Here is a 19,052-nt window from a genome sequence, read left to right as displayed (position 1 = left end):
GGTTCTGCTTCGGTTTTGTGCAGCCCTACCCACAGTAACTTGAAGGCATCTTCTTTACAGTTATTGCTATGGTCCATATGCACGATAGATGTGACCCTAAAGTGTACGTCATTTTTGTTTAGAATGTGAATTCCAGATGAGCATCGCACCTTTGGGAAAGATTGCTATCCTTAAACCAGTCTGACTTCAAATACAAATTGACCTCTCGACCTCTCAAATATCGTGCTTGTTTGTTGCTTCTACTTATCCTATGTGGATGCTGCATCAGTTGATTATGTGGATGTTGAGCACCGGTAACATACTGTTATGTTATTAATATTTTTTTAGATAAAAAGAGAATGTATTTATTAAGAAATATCAGGGACTAAAAACCTGGATAACAAAGTTTCAAGATGTATAACGTCATGACTGAACTCTTCAATGAGAAGTTTATCACTTCTAACTACTTTCGAAATGGAATCAGCTATAGAGTTTAAATTCCTATTGACATGAGAAATCTTAAAAGAAAATAAAAGTTCTTAGAGCAAATCCTATGGGTAGTCTCCAAAAGGAGACTAACTCAATCAAATTAACGACCACTCAATCAAATGAATGAGAGAACCCACTATGGGCAAACACAAAAAGAGACACTACATGGGAAACAGTCTCCCGTGCAGTAAAAAAATTTGATATTTTGGTCAGACGGGGGACTGTCTCCCGTTTTGGATTAAAAAACTTCTAAAACGGGGGACTGTTCCCCGTTTTGTGCAAAAAAATTTGCTACACGGGAGACAGTCCCCCGTGTAGCCCTATTTTTCCTGACGAGGGACTGTCCCCCGTCTAGTGTTACACTCCCAACCACTCGTTCATCTGAACGAGTGCATGAACGGATTTGGGTGGAAAGTGGGGTAAAGACTACCCATAACAGCCTCCAATCAGACCAAATTGGTAGTCACACTTTCAAAATAAAAGGGTCACACTTTCAAAATGAAAGGGTTACACCACCCAGAGAATTTTCTCTTAGCAAAAGCTTAATTATGCTTAGAAAAAATAAAAGTTCTTAGCAAAAGCTTAATTATGTTATTAATATGGTGGTGTTAATTTGGCATCATTATGTATCTGCACATAACATGCTATATAAGCTAAAATTAAAAAAGGAAAAACAAGTGCAATTTTATAACTAAAGCGATAAATTGTACATTAACATAATGAATTAGGTAGGAAATACCATATGGTCCTAAAAATAATAAATTATAGTGAGTTTGATCCAATTGATCTAGTCAACTGTCTATTTGGTCTTTTTTTAAAATATATATTATTATTTTGTCCTAGAAATAATGGTTGTCCTAGAGTGACGTCACGGATGATGTAATAGTCATCCTGTAGTGACAGAAATATCCTTTTGGGTCCATATATATACAAAAAGGGAGTAGAAAATATCTTATTTTCAGATTCACTTTCTCTCTATTCTTTATTTTTCAGATTTACTTTCTCTCTCTTCTTTATTTTTAGATCTAGTTTTTTTTCTTCTCCCCATTTTTTTTTCTCTGCTCATGATGAAGATAATGATGAACGACAACATTTTTGGGTTCTTTTTTCTCTGCTAATGCTGTTGTTGATGATGATGATGATGAAAAAGACGATAAAGAAGATGATGATAATGAAGTTTTTGCGTTTCTTTTTTGTTTTTTGTTGAATTACTGCTGCTGTTGAAGATGATGAAGATGATAAATACGATGAAGATGATGTTGATGATGCCGAAGATGATGATGATGATTTAGTTTTTGAAGACGATGTAGTTTTTGTGTTTCTTTTTTCGTCTATATTTGTTTGATGTTGTTGTTGAAGATGATGAAGATGACGATGTTTGCTGCTTCTGTTGAAGACGACGAAGATGATGCTGCTGCAGTTCATTTGACGAATGAACTCTGGTTTATATAGGTTTTTATGAGGAGTTTATTCCAGAAATGAACTCTGGTTTATATAGGGTTTATCAGGAGTTCATTTGACGAATGAACTCTGGTTTATATAGGTTTTTATCAGGAGTTCATTGCAGTACTGAATCCTGATTTATATAGGTTTTTATCAGGAGTTCATTTGATGAATGAACTCTGGTTTATATAGGTTTTTATCAGGAGTTCATTCCAGAAATGAACTCTGGTATATATAGGTTTTTATCAGGAGTTCATTCCAGAAATGAACTCTGGTTTTACATAGGTTTTTATCAGGAGTTCATTTGAAGAATGAACTCTGGTTTATATAAGTTTTTATCAGGAGTTCATGAACTCTGGTTTATATAGGTTTTTATCAGAAGTTCATTTGACGAATGAACTCTGACTTTTTGTTCTTAGTAACGAAATTTTTGTATAATTTAAGTAAATTTGATGAAAAAATTTGTAGAATATAATGAAGTGTACAATTTTCATGAAACATAATGGACTTAAATCTATAAAATGCCTGATAGTTCATTAGGCAAAATGAACTGCTACAAAAATAAGTTAGAATTAACACGGAAGGGTACTTTGGTTCATTTAATATTTTTAAATAATTATGGACCAAATGGAACAGGTGATTTCTGAAAGGACCAAACTGACTTGGGACCGCCTGAAAAAGGGCGAAACGATATTTTTCCCATGAACTAGACCAGGTTTGTTCGCCGTCACCATTTTTCGTGTATCATCCGGCCAAAAATTCTTCAGTTCAAGAAGGACCACATTATTTCAAAGTTTTATACCCGTTTTTCATAATATATATCCACATCATTGAAGTCTAAATGCACCATTGAAGACGTAGATGTTCATTGGTGGTTGGCAATAAGTCCCTGACCTTTTACAAGACACGGTCGTCATTGTACAATGTTGGGTGCAATAATCAAAATAAGGAAAAAAATCAAATAAGCAAAAGTTATTGATATTTAGCTCCTTTATAATTGAAGTGATGGATTCGATGAACCGGAAGAGCTTCCCAAATCTCTGCAACAGCAACAAGGCAAAACTTTGGAAAAACAGAGTGGGTCACGTGTTCAACACGCTGTCCTTAAGACATTAGCGCCCGGCTACACTCAAGAGTGATGCTATAGCTCTCACAGGACGGATATCTCCAAGATAAAACACCCTACTATACCTACTACTAGCATATGTAATAGATGCTAAACTTGAGCTTGGAAACTCCGAAAAAACCTTTAAGAAAAATCGCGAACGTTAAAGAAATCACTATAAAATATTTTCCTTTGGGGGTCTCTCTAAAAAATAGAGAATCCCCTTTCTCATAGATTTTACAAAAGTAGAGAACTTGTTTATATAATAGAATAATACAACTTACAAATAGGAACTCCCAGATGTGAGACTAAAAAGTTTCATTCACAAAAGAAAATAATAAGTTATTGTTTTTCTTAAAAACTTCAAAAATCAATTTTCTATTAATTTTTTTCCAACAATCCCCCACATGAATGAAAACCTCAATAAAACATGAAAAACACAGATAGATCTTGGTAAATCAACGCCCCAATCCCACGACCGAACTGACCGAGTAGACAGACGGACCATGCATGTAGAAGTCACACTAGCCATTCGAACGTCCTCTCTCTCACACTAAATTGTGTTGACTCCATGGTCATATTATGGATTGAAAAATCATATAGTATAGAGAGCTTTCATCTTTAGTTCCTCACAAGTGAGACTAAAGGTTCCTTTCACTAAAGTGAAAATGCATGAACTAGTGAACCCTTAGTGACCCTTAGGTCATAAGTTCCAGTAATAACAAGACCATCAAAATGAAAATCATGTAAAAAACGCAGGAAATACCATTTTAGGAAGAGGTGTCCATGAGGTATTGAACCTTTGCTTAGCGAGATATTACCGGAACTACTTGCTAGGGACAGTGAACGCGATGTCTTGAACTGCTAGCATTTGATGTAATTCGCGATAACAACCACGAATGATATCTCCAAGGTTGCTGCCAAGCTCGTGACGATTTGTCCAATTTGGCCCTGGACATATCCTGTTTCTCAGAATGCTCTAGAGAATCAAAGCTCATATTCTCATAGGAAGCGGCCCCACTTCCTCATACAGATAGGTGAGTTTCCATAAAGAGTGTTACTGCTACACCTCACTTCAATATTAAATTGAAACTATAAAACTCATTAAGACTTCTTAAAAATCATCCTTCACATGCAGTCACACTATCACGTCTACACCATAGGGAAGGGACAGAGAATGAAATTCTATGATAGTGTTTACCTTTACCCACCACAAATTAGTTGTCTCATTCGAAACCTTGATCTTTGGATCTCTAGTCAGCAAGGTTGAGTATTCTTCATGGAAAGTTTCATTTATGAGCTTAAGCCCCATCTCCCTCGATGCATTTTTAACTATCTCTTTGTACAAACCTTTCGTCAAAGGTTGTGCGATATTCTCCTTGGACTTTATCCAATGAATGGAAATAACGCCAATTGAAATTAGTTATTTTTAGCTTTTTAGCTATTATATCTTGGCTAACACAATGTGTAGATATAGATGGCACATGTCTATGCTAGAGAGGAATGTCTTCTAAAAAACATCTTTAGGAACTCGGACCCATCTCGTGCTTTATCTAACGCAATACTCTCAAATTCCATAATGAATTGAGCAATATATGTATGTTTGGAAATCTTCCAAAAACAAACCCTCCTGCTAGAGTGAAAACATATCCACTCGTAGACTTATCCTCCTCTGAGTCAACTATCCAGTTTGCATCACAAAGTCCCTCAAGGACAACAAGATATCTTTCATAAATAAAACAAAATGTAATAGAGTATTTTAGGTACCATAATACTCTACTGAGTGCATCCCAATGCTCTTGCTATGTACCACAAGTTTATCTACTTAACTTACTCACAATATAGGCATGTCTGGACTCTTACTGTTTATTAAATTCATCATACATCCTATAACTCTTGAGTATTCAAGTTAACATACTCCATTACCCTTATTTTTCTCGAGTCTACAAGAATAATCGTTTGGAGTACAAGCAGGCTTACAATCAGACTGATTGTATCTCTTAAGTACAAACTCAACATAATGAGAATGACTAAGACTATAAATGTTTGATTATCTTCTAATCCTCATCCCTAATATTACATCAAAAGGTCCTAAGTCTTTCAAGTAAACATTCTCATTCATTGCATGTTTTTAGTGGAATTAATCACATCTATGTTTGTATCAAGTATAAGCATATCATCATCATACAAGCATACAATCACACATGCATCCTTAACAAGTTACTTGTAAATATACTTGTCAGATTCATTAACTTAAATCCACTGCACATTATCACATGATCAAATTTTCCATGTCACTGTTTACTTGCTTATTTGAAAACCATACAAAGTTTGTTCAACTTACAAACTTTGTCTTCATAAACCTTTCACTACAAAGTCCTCAGGTTGGTCCATGTAAATTTATTTATCTAATTCACAGTTTTAGAAAAGTTGTCTTAACATCCATCTGATGTATCTCCAAGTTTTTTATGGCAACAATATCAATTAGCATCTCAAGAGAAGTAATTCTCGTCACAGGTGAATAAGAATCAAAGAAATCTACAAGTTCTTTTTAGTTTATAGGCTTTATCTACCAACTTAGCCTAATATTTTTCCACAGTTCCATCTACCTAACGTTTTGTAGCGCCCCCAAAGCTAGTAGATGTCTAATCCAAGAGATTAACGAATAAAGAGGCACTAAGGATCTAAAACATTTACTTAAACATTCAATTAAGAAATTTGCTACCAAACTTAATCCAGAAACTAGCCCCGCTCTGGAATATATATATACAAAACTCCTTTCAAATGATACTTATACAGTAGCCATTTGGTTTACAAATAGAATATACAATATAATAAATATAGCAGAAGTTAACCAACTGAGGAAATCAACCCTTGAAGCTTTCACTGCGCAACTCTGATCTGTCTCTGAAATTGAAATTGGGAATGGGTGAGCACATCATCCCTAAAAGGGTGCCCAGTAGAAATAACATTTAACTTTCAAGAAATCATGGCAAGACATGGAAAACAATACATGTTTTCCCAAACATTAAAAGTGACCAAGTCACTGTAACAAACATGTATATGGACAAACTCCTTCTTCAAACAATGTATAATATGGTTGTGCAATTCCGAACTTGCAAATCCACACCTAATCGTATGTATGGATGTCGACAATTCCGAACTCGCAAACTGCCGACCAATATATCATAAAAGCTCTAAGTATAAATGTGAATGAGCGTATCCTATATACCACAGGTGGAAATTCTTATTTCCCATAAAAATTCATATTGGCATTCAAACATTACAAGTCCTTTCCAAACCATGGAAATATTAACAGAATTACGTAATACAAGTTAAACAATGCATGGAATGCACAAACTGACAATGCATGAGTTTAATAAACAAAGACTTTTGTAAAAGAAACAACAATGGTTACAAAAGAGTCGAATGTATTCCCACCTCTTTTGATGACAAGCCACGCCTACCTCGACATCCACGATCCACTGGTTCATCCTTTGAATCGATTGTTGTTAATATAAACTAACGTTTAATAACACAAAAACTCTAAGAATCTAGCCAAAATGGCTCACACAAGAATCATACAAGTCTATCTAATGGTTATAAGCCCACTTATGGTTTTATATCTTTTATTATCTATTTTTAACATATCTAAGAGTTACTAATTCAATTAGTTTGGTTCTATAGTCTACTAGCTAAGCCTTATGAATATCTACATCTTTGTAGAAAGAACTAAAGACTAATTCAGACCACGAGAGGTCCAAAACATCAAACTAAGAATACAAGGTACTACGCCCAAGTACTCTAAACAGACCCATTAACTAAGGTCCAGTCCATCAGAGTCTACTAACGGTCACTAACGGTCAAACTGACGGTCAAAGGTCAAATAGCAGTCAACGTCAGTCAAAGTCTAGTCAGGTCAATTGTCTAACTCGGTCAAAACAGGGAACTCGGTGAGTCAACAGGTCCGACTCAGTCAGACTAACTGAGTCAGCTATACAAAACGAGTCAGACTGAATAAGTTCAGTTGGACAAACTAAAGGTTCTCACACAACTAAAACTCTTAATTATATTTCAATTTCAAACAAATTAAAGCTAACAACACTACAATCAACTTCAATCAACTTGTTCTCAAACATCACCCAAGTATACTCAGGTTCCAATAATTATAACACTACTAACTTCTAGTTTGCACTTCAATTGTAACAACAAACAACACTGCACATCCATTACCTCCTGCAGTTCAATACACCTTCCAGTCTTGTAATTTCAACAGCAACTTCCTCAAAATTACATAACACCATCTCAATAGAATACCACCACCACAATTCAGAATATCACAACTCAATTTCAAACACTACCACTCCCTGTAACATTACTGACTTTACAAACCTCCATATTTCAGTCTTGGCACACAAACATCACCAACCACCAATAGTTTAGCTCTAACAATTAACCAACACACCTCTTCATCATTTGAGACACAAATTCAGGAAAGCACAATACCCAACTCCAAATTCCTCAAGAACAGATCCTAAGCCATGTTCTTCAAATACCAAAGACCAACATCATCTCAACTGAGATAATCCTCATCCTTCACCGTTCATAATATTACAATCTAATCAAGTTCATACTTAAGACTCATGACTTTTCCTACATCTTACAACATCATTCTTTACAGTCCAGATCAACACAACATTCACTACCAGTTCAACAACCTAACACTATCAGCATCACAGTTCTGTCTCATTCATAACTTCAATTTCAGAACAATCTCAAAACACACCTCAATTAGATAACATAACTTAATAAAGACTTAATTCAATAATCTGAAGAAATATTACCTTAGACACAAGTCAAATTCCTCTACAGCTTCTCATCTAAACTTTAATTCAATTCCCAAATCTTCTTTTCTCTAACTCAACTTAGAACATCAACCAAAACTTCAAATCTAACAAATCCATCCTCTAATTTTATTCTTCACCTTCAATTACATCTTCTTTACGGCAGTTGAGACTCAAGAACCCTAATTTCACGATTTGGGGTAGAAAAGGACAAACCCTACTTCTAAAATTCACAATTAAACTGAAATTAAAGCTCCAACATCTAATTAACTCCACTCCATTTTTCAATCAGTGAAAACCCAAACTTCAATCCTTCTTAAACATCCCTAAACCGAACTTGTCGTTCATCTTGAGAAACCCTAATTCATCAGCTCATCCTCAAAAAAACTTCACTACTTCAATTTAAACAGAAACCTCTCTTAATTACTTGATTCCATCCTCAAATATCAAGAATCTTCAATCAATACCAAAACTCATAAACCCTAACTTCCAATTTAATTTCTCCTTCGAGTCTGAATCAACATCAGACTACAACACCATCACTATCAGTAACTTCATGATCTTCTACACCTCCTACGGACCACAAAGCTCCCGTTGATCTCTCAAAACTCACAGAGAAGAAGAACAGAAAAAGAAGGAAAGAAAAGAAGAAAGGATAATGAAGAAGAAGAAAAATAGAAATGAGAGTTTACCCTCTCGATCAATTGGGGATAAGGCCGACCAGAAAATACTGAGGAACCCAAACTTGGATAAGGGCAGGCAGGTCGGTCTAAAGAGAATTACTAGTTTGCCCTTCATACTTATATAATGATATCTTCCGATGTCTGATTGACACGATCGAGTAGTCCATTTCACGTATCTTTTCGAGATCTATATAACTATACTAATTTCGTATCTAGATCGTTGTTAGATTAATTTCCATTAATTAATGTTTGTGTGAAACTAATCGAGTTATTATCGGCTAATTCGTCACTTGAATAGTCTAATAGCGTTGACGAGCTCGAGGGTCTTTACATGTTTCCTCTTAAAGACTCATTTACATCCCATGGTATTACTCCATATAGGTAAACTAGCAAGCTCCCAAGTCAGGTTCCGACGGACTGAGTCCATTTCACTAAATGAAGTTTCTTACCAGAATGGGGTTTCAGTAGATGTCAAGGCTTCTTTACAAGTATGGGGCTCAGAATAATCTAGGAATTTTATGAAGTCGGCTTCATAAGAAGTCTCAAGTCTAATTGTTTTACTTATCTTAGGCTCAACCTTAACTTCATCTTCCTTTAAGATAAGTTATGACTATTTGAAAATAAATCTAGGGGATCAACAACACTTCTCTAATGAGGTAAATGTTTAAGAATAAACATGTTTAGTATCCCTAGATTCTATAATAATATTCACAACAAATTCAGAAAAATCACACCAAAGTCTGAAAAATCAGAACACAGTCAAAAATCTATACTCAGCATACCCTATATGAAGATACAATCAACATTTTTGGTTTCTATCTAGTTCTTTTAGGAAGAGGAATGACAATCTTAGTCAAACGCCCCCACACTTTGACACATTCATAAGAAGGTCATCTACCTTTCCATAAATCATATGGAGTTTTATCTGATCCTTAAAAGGGTACTCTATTCAGGATATACTAGTTAAGAGGACTGCCTCCCCCCACAAGGCCGTAGGTAATCCTGAACTAATCAACATGGCAATTATCATCTCCTTAAGGATACGGTTGTTACGTTCAAGGATTCTAATTGGTTTTCAACTTCAAGTTTATACATTTTAAGGATTAGCATCATCCTTATCCCTAAGCAAGTATACAAGATCGTATCTCGTACAATCATCTACGAAAGTTATAAACCATCTTTTACCATAGTGGTTTTGGGTTGAACTTATGTCAACTAGGCCTAACTGAATTAATTCTAAGGGTTTAAAATTACTCTGAAACTTTGTGCTAAAATATTTTATAGCATATTTTGATTCTACACAAAAGTCTAAATTAAATTTGGGTACGCAACCTATGCTAGCCAGTTTAAGCATTGACTTATAAGTTTACGGTTCCAAGTCTACCACGCAAAACATTAAATCACACAAAGAAAGCACAAGAATCAACTATGTTCACTTCATCAGTTTTTCCGTTAAGCTTATATAGACCCAAAGTCCTATAATTCTTGCTTAAAAAATCACTGCCTAGTTACAACAAGTTTTCCAGATTCAATTAAAATCTTAAATTTGTTACTATCAATAATAGAACAAGATACAAGATTCTTGCATATGCTCGGAACATGAAAACTTCATTCAATGTAAGAATATTACAGATATGAGCTTTTGCTCGACATTTTCCTTTTATGCAACCTCTGTCGCAGATGGATTACTCATAAAGAGTTTCTCGACATCCCCTATCCTCTGATAGGAGGTGGACAGGTCTCTGTTTCAACAAACATGCTTGGTGGCTCCATAGTCCACCTACTGGTCTCTCACATTGGTTATTAAAATAACTTCCGACATCATGCCACTGAACTCGTTCTAGTTTGTTTCAACTAAATTAGCATTAACTTTCTACTTATTAAGTTTTTTATGTTGTCTACAATTTACTTCTGTGTGGTCAGGAATTTTACAAACATAACAATCACCCTTAATTAAAGTAATGCCGGATTCAATTATACTAAACATACCTTTATTATGAAGACTACGCTTAGAGTTGTGTTTGATGTTCTTGCCTTTGTCATATTTGGAAGAATTGTGTTCATCCATATGCGCCTAGTAGCCATGTCCCTTTTCAATTTCATGTCACAATATTCTTTATACTCTGATCACGGATACAGTAATTTCCTAATCACCTAATACACCACATCTCACAAACCTTAGTTCCGAATCGAAAAATAAAATATGAGTTTTGAATATAATATCTAGATGTACAAATTTCGTTTGAACCACCATTTCAAAAAACTCATGGTTACCCCGTAAAAACTAATTCTCTATATAAAAACAGAGTTTTTTCGAGCGTTGTGGTTAATCGGAGCTTCCGGTTGATTCTGGCCCCACCATAATATCTTTTTTTGGTAATTTTATAATAAATTTAGTTCACAATATATTTTGGACCAATCACAACAAACAAACGAATGACCTAAAATAACTAAATATAATAAAATCTATACATTGCAAAAAATGTTTAAAAAATCTAATACATTTAATCCTAACAATTAAATTCACAAACAAAATAAACAAAAAATTGTACAAACAAAATTAAAATAAATTAACATCAAAAAAAATATTGTTGATTACGATTTCATCACAAAATTAAATCAATCACAAAATTATAAGAAAAATGTCCAATGCCCGATTACAATTTTTAATAATTAAACTAATCTTAATTAATATTAAAACTAACTCTAACTGCGATTACATTTACAATTCGAAAAAAGTAAGAACTTTGATCAAAGTTTATAAATCAATATACATAGAGTTGTGAATGCTTACCGGATCAAAATATGCTACCCGTTCCGCAAAAAAGCGACCATTAATCCTGTTCAATAGTTCGAAATAAAACCGTCAATAAAAAACATGGAAATAGCATAACATGAAAAAGTATAATCGACCAAAATGAAAATTGCTTTCAATATTATTTTTCTTAATATTATTCATTTCACAAAAAATAATAAAAAATAAAAACAGTTTCCTTTATTTAACTTGTAGAAGATACTCAATAATCTTTTAGGAAAAATATCTAAAATAAATAAATATAATTGTCCAAAAATAATATTTATTTATTTATATTATAGATAAATATGCTAAATATATTGTTCATTCCATTAGATAAAAGATTATATTATGTGTGAAAAATAAAAAAAAATTCCCAAATTTTGTTATAGCCATTTCATATACAGATCAAGAAATATATAACTATGTAAATATTTATATTATTTTAAAGCAAGTATCTGCTTATAATTATACGAATATTTAAACAAATATTTATATATGCATTGATATATATTATTTCCAAAGCAAAGTTGATTTCTTATGGCATTTTTGTGGGTTTGGTAACTCTATACAAAGCATTCGTGCAAAACCAAAACTCTATGGTTTCCACGTTGCTTCTATTTTTTATGATTATTTTGTTCCCTTTCTTGCTATTTAGATTGTTTTTAATCTGATCCACTTTTGTTTTCTATTTTGAATGTATCCTAGATCGTGGCACCTGTTATAAATGTACGTTGAAGCGACACATAAGTCAAAGTATTTAAAGGTATAAATTATTCTACAAATAGTTTTCTAAATTAAAAAAAAATAATTATCTTATGATTAGCATGTCTAAAGGATGCATAAAATAGATTGTTTTTAATTTGATCCACTTTTGTTTTCTTTTTTGAATGTATTCTCGATTTTGCACCTGTTATAAATGTACGTTTGAACGGCGCATAAGTCAAAGAATTTAAAGGTATAAATCATGTGAATATTTTTGTAAATGAAAAACAATAATTATTTTTTGATTAGTATGTCTAAAGGATGCATAAAAACTTATTAATGTATATTCATATTGTCGTTGCTTCATGCTTATTGCTAGATCAAATAGTTTAGGTTTGTTTAATCTCAACACAGATCATGTTCAATAATGATTCTTTTTTTTTTCTTTTTTAGTATTTTTTTTTGTTGCTGGTCGACTAATCAACAATTTTATGATTATTAAGCTTTGTATAATCTCAACACATATTATGTTCAATAATTATTCTTGTTTTTTTTTCTTTTTCGTTTTTATTATGTTTTTTCGTTGTTGGTCGACTAACCAATAATTTTATGATTATTAAGGTAACAAAAGAGATATTTGCACGGATTGGTGGTACTGATATAGTCAATAATTTTGTTTGCCTATGTATGGATCAATAGAATTGTTTTTCTACTACACGGTCTCAATGGTGGAATGAGCCGCCATATCCAAGCAGTTTTGGGTGGTGACAGATCGAGTCTGACTTTTTATCGGTTTAGCGTGCTTTCTTTTTTTGTTTTTCTTCTTCTCGTGAGTGTTGGAATGTTCCCCTCATTCTCTTTGCTTTTCCTTTTATTAATGAAATCTCCACGCGAGTCTTTCTAAAAAAAAAAAAGATCAATAAAATTGTTGGCGCACTCTCTTAGTTGTATGGAGATCATGTCTAACGAAAAATGTGTCTCTTAGTTGTAAGATCGGCATTAATGAAAAAAATGTATCCAACCCAACTATCAAGGTCTCAGCCAAAATATCTATTGAAATGGTACCATTCTTTTTGGTTAAGTTCTGGAGCTTTCATATACTGAAACAGTGATATATTTTTTTACCGTACATAGGGAGATTAACGTTTTTTTTGGTACTGTAATAGTATTGTGATACCCAATGATTAGAAATTTTTCCTTTGGTGTGCAACGATGATCTTTTTTCTAAAACCCCAAATACATTCATCCAACCAATGCTAACCGCACTTTGTATACCGAATAATGAGATTCCACAAAATATAAGACCAATAGACAGAAAATTTAAAAAATCTTTAATATTCCTTACAAGTATATTTTTTCTTTAAGGTCAACATATTGGAGGAAAAAAAATGAAATCGATAAGTACTATTATTTATTTTCTTCTACGCATGAACCTTGTTTGCATCATATCAAATACCATATAGTTGTACGTAGTTGTAGCGTTGTAGTTCAATCTAACACAAATATTATAATAATTTAAGTTGTGAGCGTTTTAGGCTCTCATACATATGAAGGAGCAATACAAGACTATAGTGCGGCTGCTGCTAGATATGGCACATTGGAGAATACAATTGTGTAGCTAGACGTTTTGGAGAATATACAAAGATAACTGTGGTATTAGAATGCAAGCTTATTATCCTCTAAACAAACAAATTTTGATATAATCACTGAGCCTACTCCTATGCATGTAGAACCATTATATTTGTTATATATATGCACTTATTATGGGTATGAAAATTGCCAAACATATATGTTTATATGTCAAATATCTATCTTACAAAAACAAATGTGTTTTTCAAAATCTGACGGTTCTGTATGAATCTTTTATAGCGATCGATGGCTTATATTCTTCTTAGGGTGCCTTAAAATCTATCTTACAAAAACAAATGTATTTTTCAAAATCTGACGGCTCTGTATGAATCTTTTATAGCGATCGACGGTTTATATTCTTCTTCGGGTGCCTTAAAATCTATCTTAAAAAAACAAATGTGTTTTTCAAAATCTGACGGCTCTGTATGAATCTTTTATAGGGTCGACGGTTTATACTCTTCTTAGGGTGCCTTAAAAATGTAAAACATAAATCTTGGCTGAAAATGCACCACCGTTTTAATCTCTCATCCAACGATCCTAAATTTCCCCGTTCAATCGTATTTATATCAGCGTTATATCCCATAATGTGCGCTAATCCCATACTCGCCCTAAGAGCAACCACAGTCATGAGACGGACCAAATACCAAAAGCCAGACTAAAAACCAAAAAATTTTGGTATTTTGGGTGACCCAAGCGCAGTGGGATAACACCAAATTTGGTGAAGCGTAACTTACACTAACGCCCGATGCCAGACGTAACTTATACTCACGTCTGTTGATGAAGCGGATTTTTATTATGCGTTTGAATGAAACGGAGGTATAATGCCCGCTTGATTGAGGCGCAGGTATAACTAACGCCGGATATGGGACGGCGATGGAAAGTGCGTCTACTGGGACGGAGATGAAAAGTGCGTATCACTCGTACGGAGATATAAAGTGCGTATGTTTCGGGCGTTAATGGATTATGCGTATGTTTCGGGCGTTAATGGATTATGCGTCTGGGTGAGACGTTTATAGAAGAAGCGTCTGAGTGGAGCGTGCATTTAAGAAGCGTCTGGTTGGGGCGTTTAAAGAAGGAGCGACTGAGTGAGACGTTTGTAATACCTGCGTCTATGTGGGACGTTTGTAATACGTGCGTGTGAGAGGGACGGTTGTAATACGTGCGTCTGAGTGGGACGTCTGTAATACATGCGTCTGAATCAAGCGTTTGTAATACGTGCGTCTGAGTGAGGCGTGCACGGAAAATCCGTCTGGATATAGACGTGATTATCTCTTCTTCTCCTCCTCCTTTTACATAAACAGTTTTTACAGAAGAAGAAAAAAAGACGAAAACAGACGAAAAATCTAGGGCAAAACCTAAATCGAATGTGACGGAAATTTGATTGGGTGCGGGGAAATGGATTCTACATATCATTGTATCTTCTTCTGTTGTAAAATTGGGACCTCGTGGTGCCATATTTCTATATTTCTTGAAATAGAAATTATAAATGATAAGATTATGCAGAAATAAGTTTGTCAAATGCTATATATAGATATACGAAAGAGCCGTTGCAATCTATCAAACGGTCGGAAAATCAGAAAACCAAAATCAGAATTCCAAAATATAATCGTTGGCGCACGTAATACATGCGCCTGGTAACAGACGCTCGTAATACATGCGCTCCGAAAAAACGCTCATAATACGAGCGTCCGTCCCAGACGCTCGTAAAACATGCGCCCACTCCAGACGGTCCTAATATATGCGCCCATCCCAGACGCTTCTAAAACATGCGCCCACTCCAGACGGTCGTAATATATGCGCCTCACTCATACGCCCATAAAACATGCGTCTCACTCATACGCCCATAAAACATGCGTCTCACACAGACGTTAATAATACGTCCGTCTCCCGCATACGGTCATAATACATGCGCCCGGACCAGGCGCTTTTAGTAACTGCGTCCAAACCAGGCGTTTTTAATAACTGCGTCTGCTATGGGGCGTAGGTTTTATCTACGTATGGCCCGGCGGTGTTTATAATAACGCCTAACTCAAACGCTCTATATACATCCGCCCCATTATCATACGTTATTTATACGTACGCCCGATGTGGAGCGTCCACTATACTTCCGTCTGAAATCATACGCCCACTATACTTCTGTCCCACTATTAATCATTTTAGTCTGGGTTGGCGACCACATTTGGTCGCAAACCCTAATTAACTGGACTAAATATGGTTTTAGTCAGTACCACTGCGGCTGAATTTGGGACCAAATTTGGGTATAGTCCCCAAATTTGGTCATGACTGTGGTTGCTCTAACCTCTTGCTATTTCCGTTACTCATAGTCTCATCCCATTACTTTTCATATTTATTTTAATTTTCCTTCCCATCAATAGAGAGGCGTTATGGATGACCAATTTTACAATAGAGAGGCGTTATGGATGATCAATTTTAATATTTAAGGTCATCTATGAATCAAAACAGAGAATGTATTTTTCGATCCGTTTTTGGTTGATTCATGTAGAAGGTGCAGAAACTTTGAGTTTGTAAGTGATTATCCTTTTTAATTTGATTTTTCTTTGGTTAATCATAGGGTTTCGATTTTTAACCATCTTTGTGTTAAATTTTTAGTTTATCATAGTTTTTTATATTTATTCTTCTGAATGATCTATCCATTGCGGCAAGATTCAAATTTGTCGACACTTTCGCGTTGGATTATGGATGCTTGATTGATCCTCTGTGAATAAATTTTCCATTTTCTTTATATCATTGCTTTGGAATTTTGTTTTTCATAATGAAAAAAATATTTAAAGAAAATCAGAATTTCTATTTGTACTGTTGTTGTTGTCAATCCATTTCATTGTAAAAGTGAAATGTTAAATGAGGGTCACCACTATTTAGATACTGAATCCATTTATACATCTTATACTGCAAGCGCCGATACAAGCATCGTGTCCAATACTTACAGAGATTTTAGTGTGTATGCTTGCACATAATTATGTCAGAACTCTGAACATATAGATATTTATGGGTGAATTTCGACATCAGTACATCAGTCCTATATATACCCTTGATTTTAACACACTGATCCTTATAATGTTTGCAGGTACCATAATGCAAGACCACCTCTACATATTACTCTACCTATTAAGAAAGACATAACGCCTGTATAGATTTTGGATGTGGATAATCTGAAAACTATCTTCCAACTTCTCTCCACCATATGGGATCCAGGAGACCAGGTTAGTTTTACAACATTTTCCATTTTGACTACTCATTTTCTTACTGGAAAACATTTTCTTTTGCGGATTTCTTTTTGAACCCCGTAAATGCAGGCGCCTAATGTGATCATGTTTAATGCCCCCACCGCCCCCACTGAGAGACTCATTTAGAATGGTTGGCACTTGGTACTAACTTGCCTTCCTTTGGTATATAACAGGAAATTTCTTGGTGACGATGGTGATCTTTGGTGGGGTAAATGCGAAACCAAAGTTGATATGTCCATTGGGAGGTAAACACCCTGCAGTATATTTTTTTATTTTAGAGTTTTTAGAAAGCTGTCCATCAATTTTTTAATTGACCGGCCATACGATCCTTTTTGGACTGCAGATTCTTGCTCCGCTTTGAAGTCGAATAGAACCCTGCTCCACCAGCACCAACTGAATCCCTGGATACCGAGGTCCAGAAATTGGCATGGCACACCTCAAATGAGCTTATAGAAGAAAAGTGGTAAGCTAGGTTTTTGGATATTCTTCGTTTATGCTTAAACATTAGGGTTTTTTTCAACCAGTTTATAGTAAAAAAAACAAAATTTTGCACTCCACCTTTTCTAAGGATACTGCAAAAAAATCCTGCTGTCTGGATAATCTCATATGCTGCATCACCATCTTGCTTTCGATTTTCAAATTACTGTCAATTTATTCCAGATGAAACAGAAATTTTCAACCAGTTATGATGCCACTCGAGTTTAATGATTATATTCTTCATGTGCCTCCAGTTTTGAACCAAGCTCTTTTTAGCCATGTAAAAATTGAAGGAAGCTCGGACACTGATGACATCATCATGTGACTAAGAATCCTTACCATGATGAAATATGCCAACTGGATGAGAGTCCAGTCGAACATGAGCACTGGCATACCACCTTATAATTAGAATGAATAGGACATTCTGAGCATTTACTTATGACAGTTACTTCTGTTTTATGTTTACTTCTTCTTTTTTTCATGTTTACCTCCCTATTTTTATTTTTTTTGGTTTGAATGTTGGTTACAAACCCCTCTTTATAGTGCTTAACTTGGTTGTTTCAGATTTACATCACTTTACATTACATATTTATTTTCCAGCCTTCATGGCCCCAGGTGACGAACTCTTGGGAACTTTACTTAGTGGGAGATTTGACATGATACGAACGTTTGCATATTGATTCGTCCATTTTCAAAATTATTGTTAATGTCATGCGATATGAAAAAATAAAAGTTCAAAATTATCTGAACTGATGGTAGTTCCATAGTGCGAGTCACTTTGTTAATTGGCGCCATGTCCGACAGCCAGTGACAGAACAATTTTTGAGGTAAACTAATAAGAATGGGAATGGTAAAGATTGGTAAGTAGTAGTATAAATTTGGGATGAAGCAATATTGTTAGTTCTCTTACCGGCATTGGTAACCGAACATTTTTGCATAATCATTTTAAACTCTAGAGAGCGTGATATATGTAATTCCTTTATCTGGAAGGAGATAGAAGCCTCAATCTTTCCTACGCATAGCAGAAGCACTCTGATTTGGTAACTCTGCTGAAAATTGGTGAGCAATAAACTAATGCACATCTTGAATGACATTTGGCGATAACTGCAGTAGAGATGTTTGGGTAATCATGTTTTATGGGTGATCTATATAACATACTCACCTTTCTATGAAAACATACTAATACGTACTACTATGAATCTATGATCATATCCATAATTTGGTTCAATGTTATAAAGTTGGTTTTATTGCAATCATACCCAATATTCAAAAGAAACTGCAGAAAACCTTAATTGTTAAGCTGCGTATTTTTACATGGGATTGTTTGCTGTGCTAAATGTTAGACTGCTGTTAAAATTTTATTGGACCCATGGGTACTAACTTACGTTATTGGCAGGAAAGCAAGAATGAGCTATCTATAACGTAAGCTGAGAAGAATAATGGTTTCTATTAATTTTCTAAGCTTATATTCACTAATTTTTGCTAAATTATGTTTTAAGCTGATGGAGGGATATCAACCTTCATTATTGTTTGGGATACCGTTGGAACTTCTATTTTTTAGATCTCACAGACAGTGGTGTACCAACGTTGTAACACGATTCATCATCGTTATAGTTTTTAGAAAGTAATGGACGTCCAATAGTATAATGCAGGGATCTG

The sequence above is a fragment of the Papaver somniferum genome, chromosome 8, assembly GCF_003573695.1.
Source record: "Papaver somniferum cultivar HN1 chromosome 8, ASM357369v1, whole genome shotgun sequence".
Taxonomy (NCBI): Eukaryota; Viridiplantae; Streptophyta; class Magnoliopsida; order Ranunculales; family Papaveraceae; genus Papaver; species Papaver somniferum.
This window is presented reverse-complemented; position numbering follows the sequence as displayed.